This window comes from Pteronotus mesoamericanus, unplaced genomic scaffold (assembly GCF_021234165.1).
Source record: "Pteronotus mesoamericanus isolate MK-2021 breed Mesoamerican mustached bat unplaced genomic scaffold, CSHL_Meso_final scaffold_85, whole genome shotgun sequence".
NCBI classification, from domain to species: domain Eukaryota; kingdom Metazoa; phylum Chordata; class Mammalia; order Chiroptera; family Mormoopidae; genus Pteronotus; species Pteronotus mesoamericanus.
In genome coordinates this window covers 75836801-75845752 of record NW_026555329.1, presented here as the reverse complement: position 1 = coordinate 75845752, position 8952 = coordinate 75836801, and the positions used below count along the sequence as shown (strand labels likewise).

General features: G+C 37.1%; 1 non-coding gene across 1 annotated transcript; it reads left to right on the top strand.

Annotated features, from left to right (window-relative positions):
- Nucleotides 1-1250: 1250 nt before the first annotated feature.
- LOC129063561 (U6 spliceosomal RNA) lies at nucleotides 1251-1356 on the top strand. The gene has a single exon (XR_008528353.1). It is a non-coding gene; the product is annotated as a U6 spliceosomal RNA (small nuclear RNA).
- The last annotated feature ends 7596 nt before the right edge of the window (nucleotides 1357-8952 follow it).

Genomic DNA, 8952 nt, shown 5'->3' with positions numbered 1-8952 from the left:
AATATGTTAGGTTGGTAAAAAACATGTTTTGGCTATGAATGATAAAAGTCATATCACCATTATGCAACATTTTGTGCTGATATTAAAACATTGTTGACCTTAATGACTGTATGCAGAAAGGCGCTGTGTGTAATGGATTGCGTAGGCCTTAAATGCCAAGTCATTCCTGTTATCATTCATCTAGGAAATGAACTACCTTTTGGACCACAAACTGGAATGAAGAAGATGATGATAGAATAGAAATAAAGTTGGAAATTTGTATCTTTTGGTCTTACTATGTAAAAGATATTTAGAAAGGAAATCCTGAAGAGTGAATGTTGGGATAGCTACCTCCACTGCAGGTAGTAAGAAACACAGACAAATTGTTCCATAAAGTTGGGAGCAACTCCATTAGATTGAGGGCAGAGAGCCCAAGTTTGTACATAGACTAAGAGAGACAGATTTAACCCAGTAAACAAGAAGCTATATACATTGTGGTCAGATTATACCTAAGCTTCATGAAGCCTCACTTGCCACTGATTAATCTTATTCTTCCTTGGTATTTAATAGGAAGGTGACATAAGCATGAACCTAAGGGGGTACATTTGATACTAGGTTTGATTAAATTTTATTAAAACGTGAGGGTCAGCACGATAGAGGCTGAAAAGCTAAAGTAGGACACTTCATAAGAAATGTGACTTTGAGATTACTGAGTCATGATTGCTAAATTGGAGGCTCACTTCCCTGAATGATTTCTTCCAATGATGATGTGTCTCGACGGTTTTCACTAGTTTGCTTTTTATAGATAGAAACTTGATGATGATGATGTAAGTAGATAGCCAGGTGATGGATTCGACTATTTGACTGAAAGTGTCCATGTCTAGGAATTTACTATAAGAAAATAATAAAAGATATACACACAGATATATACATAGAATTTAGTCAGTGTAGCATTATATTGCATACAACTTAGGAGGTAATATACTATGTAAACTAAAATGTTTGCATGAAATGAAATAGTATGCAGCTGTTTGAAATATTTTGACATGGAAAATGTACATGATAGGGTTCTAAATAAAAAAATATAAACAATACTGTCCTTAGAATTTCAATTATGTATATGAAAATATATGTACAGTGAATAATGGAACATTATAAATACAAATTATTAACAATGATCACCTCTGGCCATGTGTTTCACATATGTATTATCTCATTACCTTTTTATTGAATTTCATGTTTTTCTAAGATAGTCATGAAAAATCGATGTTGTGCTTGCTTTGGCAGCACATATACTGAAACTGGAACAATGAAGAGAAGAGCAGCACGCCCCTATGCAAAGATGACATGCAAGTACATGAAGTGTTCCATATTGTTCAGAAGCACGGGCTGGTAGTTACAGAATAGTCATGGGGCTGTAATGTACAGCCTAGGAAATACGGTCCCTAACATTGTAATAACTATGTACGGTGCCAGGTGGGCACTGGAAATATTAGGGGGAACACTTTGTAAATTACATGATTGTCTAACCACTGTGGTGTACATCTGAAACTAATACAAAATAATATTGAATGTGAACTGTAAAAAAGAAAAAAACACAATGTCAAATCTCATATGAGGTAGGTGCCCTTTTATTCACACAATGAACCAGGCTATTGAAAGTTTAACCTGTAAGTACAAAATTTCCAAGAGCCTATAATTACTTAAATATAAATAAAAAAAAATGGAAACAAGATAAGATCCTGGGATTATTAATATACTTTTGCTTAAAAAAATACTGCACAATATTGAGATCCTTTTCTTTGATACTAGTGTTAATTTAGTAAAACAGATTTGTCTTTGCAAAGGAAGTTTTAAGAATGTGTTAGGACTAAGTTTAAGGATCTATTATCTTATAAAATGTATTTATTTTTCCAAATTATGTACTCTCTCTATTAAATGAGAGTATTAAAATTTATCAACAATTATGACAAAATATTAATGATTTAACATCCAATAACATCAGAAATCACTTTGGAAATATTATTCTCCAATAAAAGGAGCCAGACATTTTTAGTGAAGTAGCTGAGGCCAAGCTGAAATGGGAAATGTATGCGATGAGCCTAGAGTAACTTGTTCAGCCAGAAGTAACCAAGTACTTACAAATCATGGGTTAATACTTTTATAAAAACGATAACACTTTTATAAAGGAGATAACGTGGATGCACCATCTTAACCAAGGGATCCATCCACCAATATTGGGACAAATTAACGTTATTTGTATATTAATGAAAGACATGAAGAAATGTTTTTCTACCCAAAATTTATAATCTGAACTAAAACATGAGCAATCAATGGGAAACCTCATTGAGGGACATTATAGTAGAAAAGAAGTGGCCTGTACTCTTCAAAAAGATTAGTGTCATGGCAAGAAAGGCTTAGTGACTATTTTAGGTAAGAGAAAATAAAATACTATGTATGACATTGGATTTGCCTCTTGACTCCGAGCAGCAGAAAATGCTTTATTTAGAATAATGAACTATGTTAATGTTCTATCTGCTGATTTTGGTGATTATACTGAGGATAGATCAGTGAACATCTTTGCTTTTGGGGAAAAAAATTAAATGTTTGGAGGTAAATTGGCATTATGGCTGCACTTTTATGTGGCCCACAGAAAATTAATAATAAGTATATACAGAGAAAAGGAAGTGATAAATGTGAAAAAATTTGGTAAAATGTATGTATAGTTGGCTGTTGAACAACATGAGTTTGAACTGTGCAGGTCCACTTATACCTACATTTTTTTCAATAGATGCTGTACATGTATTTTCTCTTCCTTATGGTTTTCTTTTTTAAAAAAAGATTTTATTCATTTATTTTTAGAGAGAGGGGAAGGGAGGGAAAAAGAGAGGGAGAGAAACATCAATGTGAGAGAGAAACATCGTTTGGTTGCCTCTTGCATGTGCCCTGACCCAGGGACCGAACCCACAACCAGCATATGCCCTGACTGGGAATCGAACCTGAGACTTTTCATTTTGAGAGATGGTGCCCAACCAACTGAACCACACCAGTCAGGGTGATGTGTGTCTTCTTGAGAGTTTTTATTCCATTTAGACATGGTAGCCCAGGTTCTATAGGAACCCATTTATTACACGTTAGGGATTGGGGATGAGAAGTTTGAATTAGCAAAACTATTGTATGTCCAAGTGATCAATTGTGGTATTTGCCTCAGGCTCTAATTTGCAAACCTATTTGCATCCTTTGAGAATCTATCTGCTTCTGCCCTTCCCAAAAATATTTCCTCTAAGGACAGTGAAACACAGGTGATCTTTGTTTTTCTCCAGAGAGAATGCTCAGCAAACCTTTTTTTCTTTTTCTTTTCCTCCCTTAGGAAAGATGTATGTAGGTGTAATGATGTATGGGGCTCCATCAGAAAGTCTAAATTCTCAAGAGTCCAATTGGTTGGATTGGGCTGATCAAAATACTATCTTTGTTCCTGGGGGTGCAGAGAACAGCAGCTGTGTTACCTTCCATCACCAAGGGAAGTAAGTATTTGCAACCCTGGGATTTCTCAGCATGGAGACAGCTAGAAGAGGAATAGGCCTGCCTTCTAGGGAATTGCCTCCAGGTTCAAGTAGAATCTTAAGGTCACAGCGAGAGGTAACACCGCAGTACACAGAAGAGATGTATTTCACTGGTAGGTGGTGTGGATGAGGACACTTGCGGAGGACGAGGAGACAGCAGAAGTCACCTGGGCCACGGTGAGGCATGTCTGCTCCTTGAGTCAGAGCGTGCATTCAAGGCCCTGGGCTGGCAAACAAGGAAATTCTGGGGGGGAGCCCTTCCCAGCTGGGCTGTGAACATGGACCTTCTCACTCCATGTGATGTCATTCCCCATGTCACCTCCCATGATGGGATGAGAAATGGAGACCAGAACTTGTCCTAAAAGAAAAATAAGCAGAAAGACAAAGAAAATGTGAAACTCCTCTGTCCGTGGCCACAGAGGTGAAAGGATGTCCTACGCCCAGGTGAAGGTTTTATGTGCAGAGATGTTACATAACTTACTCCAGGTCACTTAATGGAAGGATAAACATAGCTATATATAGTTATGGAGACTTCCGCCAGGAAAGTTTTCAATATAACCTTTGCTACTAATCCTGGTATCACAGACTGACTAGCCATGGCCTAAAAACAAACAAAAGTCCTAGTGATGGTGTTTCTAAGCAGTATTTTATTGCCTGTCATAAAACAATGAAATGGTTATGGTAATTTCTGAATTATGTTCTACCAGTTTATTAATGAGTATTGGTATATTTCATATTCTGATAGCATCTGTCTTTTAGGAAAATATTTTTCTGGCCCCAGAGTGGGATAAAATGAATGCCAATGCAGTTGGATTTTCTGAAAATACCACAGAGCTGGAGACATCTATAAACATTCCTTAGATCAAGAAACATACTTCAGAGGTTTCTGTGTTGTATACTTAGTGGAAACCACTGCCCATGTAGGAAGTGCTCTTACTGATGATATTTCTTATTTCCATGAGCTGATAATATTTTATTTACATTGACTGACAATTATGTTCAACCATCAAATGCTTTCATGTTTATTCTCTCTTCCATTGTTATAATGACTTAGTGTTCTGTGATATCTTAATTTTTATTTTTAGTTTTGGCCAATTTAAAACATTAATCTCATGGTAACTAAAATGCAAAATAAATGACAAAAAAAATTCAGAGTAAAAAATACCACAGTTGAAAGAAATAATCTGGGAAGTAAAATTGTGATGTAGAAGAGCCAAATGTTCCTAATCAGTAGAAATCATTTATCCTTATTTAAATTATTAATTTTTCAGTTTAGAGATTAAATATATTTAAACCTTTGCTGGCTATTTCTAACAGTGTCTAAAAAAATTTATATATTCCTGATGTTTCTTACCCTATCCTGAACTCTAGACAATTATTTTTGTAGCTAAATTTAATATCCCATTCTTAGTACACTGTTATGTAGAATACTCCCTTGCTTGATCATATTTATAGAAAATAAAATATACTTAAAAAAAGAAGAAAGGAAACATCTAGGAGGTCATGTGAGACTCGACTTCTAAGAGACACCACTCCATCTTAACTGATGCTTCTCAGTTTAAAAATTTCAAAGCTCTGCATGCATTGAACTGTGATTTCAAAGCTACTTTATGCAGTTCTTCCTTTGATTAATACAACTTCCTGTTCAGATTTCTCCAAATTAGAAGCGCAAAGCAGATCTAAACTAGATAATGCATTTGAGTGTCATAACTTTTCTATAGGTTTATAACAGTTCAATATTCTAGACTAAAATTATTGTCAAATCATTAACATCTAATGGTAAAAAATTTACTTAAAGCAAAAATAACAGCTTTGCAAACACACAGGATCTATGCATACAGGGTGGGCCAAAAGTAGGTTTACAGTTGTTTATATGGAAAATAGTACATTAATTAATAAATAGTAATACAAGAATAAACTGTTTCATGCACTCACAGCTGCATACCTACTTTTGCTCAGCCCTGTATGTAGTCCTCAATGTATGTGTTTTTCATTGGATCTGACACTCATTCATTTAACAAAAATATCATAGCTTCCACTCAAAAGGGCAGGGAGATATATATGATAATACTAAATTCCAGCATACATTTTATATGCTGGAAGCACTTGAATTCAGTTGAAAGGCCTTCTGTATCACATTTCCCACTAGTCCATCCTTGACTATGTCTTTAAAAATAATGGGAGAATTGCAATAATTACTTTTACTGAAAACTTTGATCAAGATTGCATATTTAATATCAGCTTATAGAGATTCCCCATTCATAAGGAGTTAGTGCCCAGAAAGCCTTGAATCTACCACCAGTGCAGAAAGGACCATGTCATCTTTACCCTGGCTTTTGACTGAGCCTAGAAGGGATCAGCTGGCTGGCCCTCGTGCTTCTTTGTAATTGTTTTTGCATAAGCAAAGAGAGCACTTTAATCAAACAGGAAGTCAAGGCTAAGAATTGACAGGAAGTCACAGGACTCTTATGTGCTTTAAGGCATCCTTTTGAATGTCCGTAAATAGAAGTGGTTACATCCAGTGAGCGTCTGTGCTTGCAACCAAGATGGATCTCATAGCGTTCTCCAATCAACATATACCTGTCTCACAAGCACAAAAGAATATGTAATCATTGCCAATATGTTTTCATTACTTGGATCACACTACTTGCATGGGTCTTGTAAAACAAAGGTGATCATATACATGAAGAATTATAATTTTCATGCTGAAATAAATTTCACTTGCAATGTACTGAAAACTACTTATTATCTCTGTGGAAAATTTGCTGTGATTATACAAGATAAAATGACATCTACCATGTGTATTTAAATGCTATGATTCTATGCTAAATAACAATACATGATAAATTTATCTTCTGTGTAGTAGATGAAGATCAGGCTGAAAAGTCTTGCTTCTGATGTCAGTTAAGAAAGAAAAGTAATTCTCAGTGGATACCATAAAATTGAGAGAAAAATAACAACAGTGGATAGAGTTTAAAAAAATATATATGAACATTGGTAAATGTTCAACATACACTTTCTAAAGGGGGAGGGGAGCCTTATTTATAGCATTTGCCAATGTCCATGGTGTAAATATTCCCACCAAGCCCGATTTCAAGTGATCAATGTGCCATCACCAACATGGTGTGGGAAAGGACATAAGGATATTCAGCGCTAGTCAGCCAGCGAAGACAATAAAATGTTTGGGAGGTATAGAGGCCATCAAATGTCCATTTAATTTCCTATATTTTTACTAGCCTTCCTTTAAATTGGAATGAACACCTATGATAGTTTCTGGCCTAGAAGATGAGCAGAAGTGATGAGCAGAAGTGATGTGCCCCAGCTAAGGCAGCTCTGAGCAGGTATGCGTCTTCCATGTCTCCGCTGTGGTTCTGAGAACACGTGTCCCACATGGCACGGCCACAAGGTGAGAGAGGGCTACCCCCGCGCCCCCCGCCCCACATCGGACTCTGTGCGAGTGTGAAATGCCTACTGCTGTTCATGGCGTGGAGGACTTGGGGTACATCTGCTGTGTTGTGGCCACTGGGTATAACGGAGGATTAAAAAGGGTGACGTATAGCATGGCATTGCCAGTTAGAAAAATTCAAAAACCTGGAAAGTAAGAAACTAAAACAAGTTGCGTCTGAAGTGTGTTAACTCTTGGGGACGGCAGGCAGTCGGACCAGGGCAGGGCCTCAAGGCTGGTCATTAGGGGAGGATGAAGGCCTGCGTATTGTTTGCCTGCCCCTGCGTGGACCCTCCAAAAGTGGACCCTAAGATGGCATTTGCAGTGCAGGATATTTTTTAGGGATCAACACTTGTGGAAGGGAGGGGGAGGTAGGAAACCTGCAATCTCAGTGTGACAAAGGTTCAGTGAACCTTAGAGGCAGCTCGGACACACGTAGGACCCCAGTTTTCCCATGCTGGGCCGCAGTCCCCACCGCAGCCAGCCATCGGTTGTGGGCAGCGCCGAAGCACACATGCTACAGCGCGGCATCTCTGCGTCTGAGGCAGCTGGGAAGGAGCTGCGAGGGGGCGTTGTGTGCGGGCAGCTGGGCAAGACCGTCCCCTCCCAAGGTCAGCGCTCTCCTGACCCACCGCTCAGCTGGGATTCAAGCTCTCCTTGTCTCCCGTTCTTGCTTTCTCATTTAACACTTACCAAGTAGTGGCAAGAGGAACCCAGAGGTGGCGAATTATTCCCAGTTCGGGTCAGAGGTTGAAAGCGACACCTCTCAGCGCCCAGCCTGCTAGAAGCACCCACCAGGTAGGACACCCACGAAGGAGGGTTGAACGCGGGTTCACAAAGTCCCAGCTGCGGACTCAGCTGCCTCCCCATCTGAGGGAGTCTGGCCCAGGTTGAACTTTAAAATATTTCTTTTGCTTGCTTTTATTTCTCTATTCACAAGAAAATGAAAGGAGTGTCCTTGGTCAGCAGTTTCACTCCTGGGTATATATATCCTAAGATTTTCATTAGAAAATCTATCTATCTATCTATCTATCTATCTATCTATCTATCTATCTACATACATTGCTTATGTACACACACATGCATGTGTATACTGCCCCATAACATAGTAAATAAAATGGACACTGTCCATAATTTAATTGTCAGAAAGTGAGATTCACTAAATTACAGTATATGTATGAAATGGAAAAAAAAAACCACTCAACAGTTAAATGTCATAGAAGATTATAACATGAAGGAAGGTGCGAAAATGTGATTGTCAAAGGAAAGTCAAAGGATGTAATATTTTTCTTACAGTTTTAAAAATTTCTAATATACAGCAGGTGCATATATATGCACTGTATATATAAGACTAGACATTCACATACCAAAATAATCAAAATGCTTACCTAAAAACATAGATTTTTCTTTAGTCATTTACATGATGTTTCATGTTTTTTATTTCTAAAAAGAAGTAGAATATTGTCATATCTTCAGGTAAGACACAAATCTTATCCACTATAAATAGGCCTTTTGAAACTTTGACCTGTGACCTAAAATTATAAAGTATCAGCAAATTTTTCATATGTAAAGAAAAGTAAGTAAAGGAATTAAGTGAATAACTAAAATGAAGTTCTAGAATTATAAGGTGTTTTAAGTTAAAAATAAACCACCAGTTAATATACTGTTAAATTAGTGAACTATATTAGATTTTCTAAAAGGAGTCAGAAAAACTAAAGTAGAGGATCTAGAATAAAGAATTTGTCTGGTTCTATTACCAATGATACCATTTTATATTATGCTAAATAATTTGTCTTGCCTTTATAAATGTGGTTTTGAAATATGTTAGATTTAGGCTGAAATTAGTCAAAACACCATAGAGTCTAGCATATGTACATACATTCTTTTGTATTAATTCCAATTTGTATTGCCTCTCCAGCTCTGACCTTTACCACATTTCGGTTCTTGACCGGCTCTCTTTAAGGA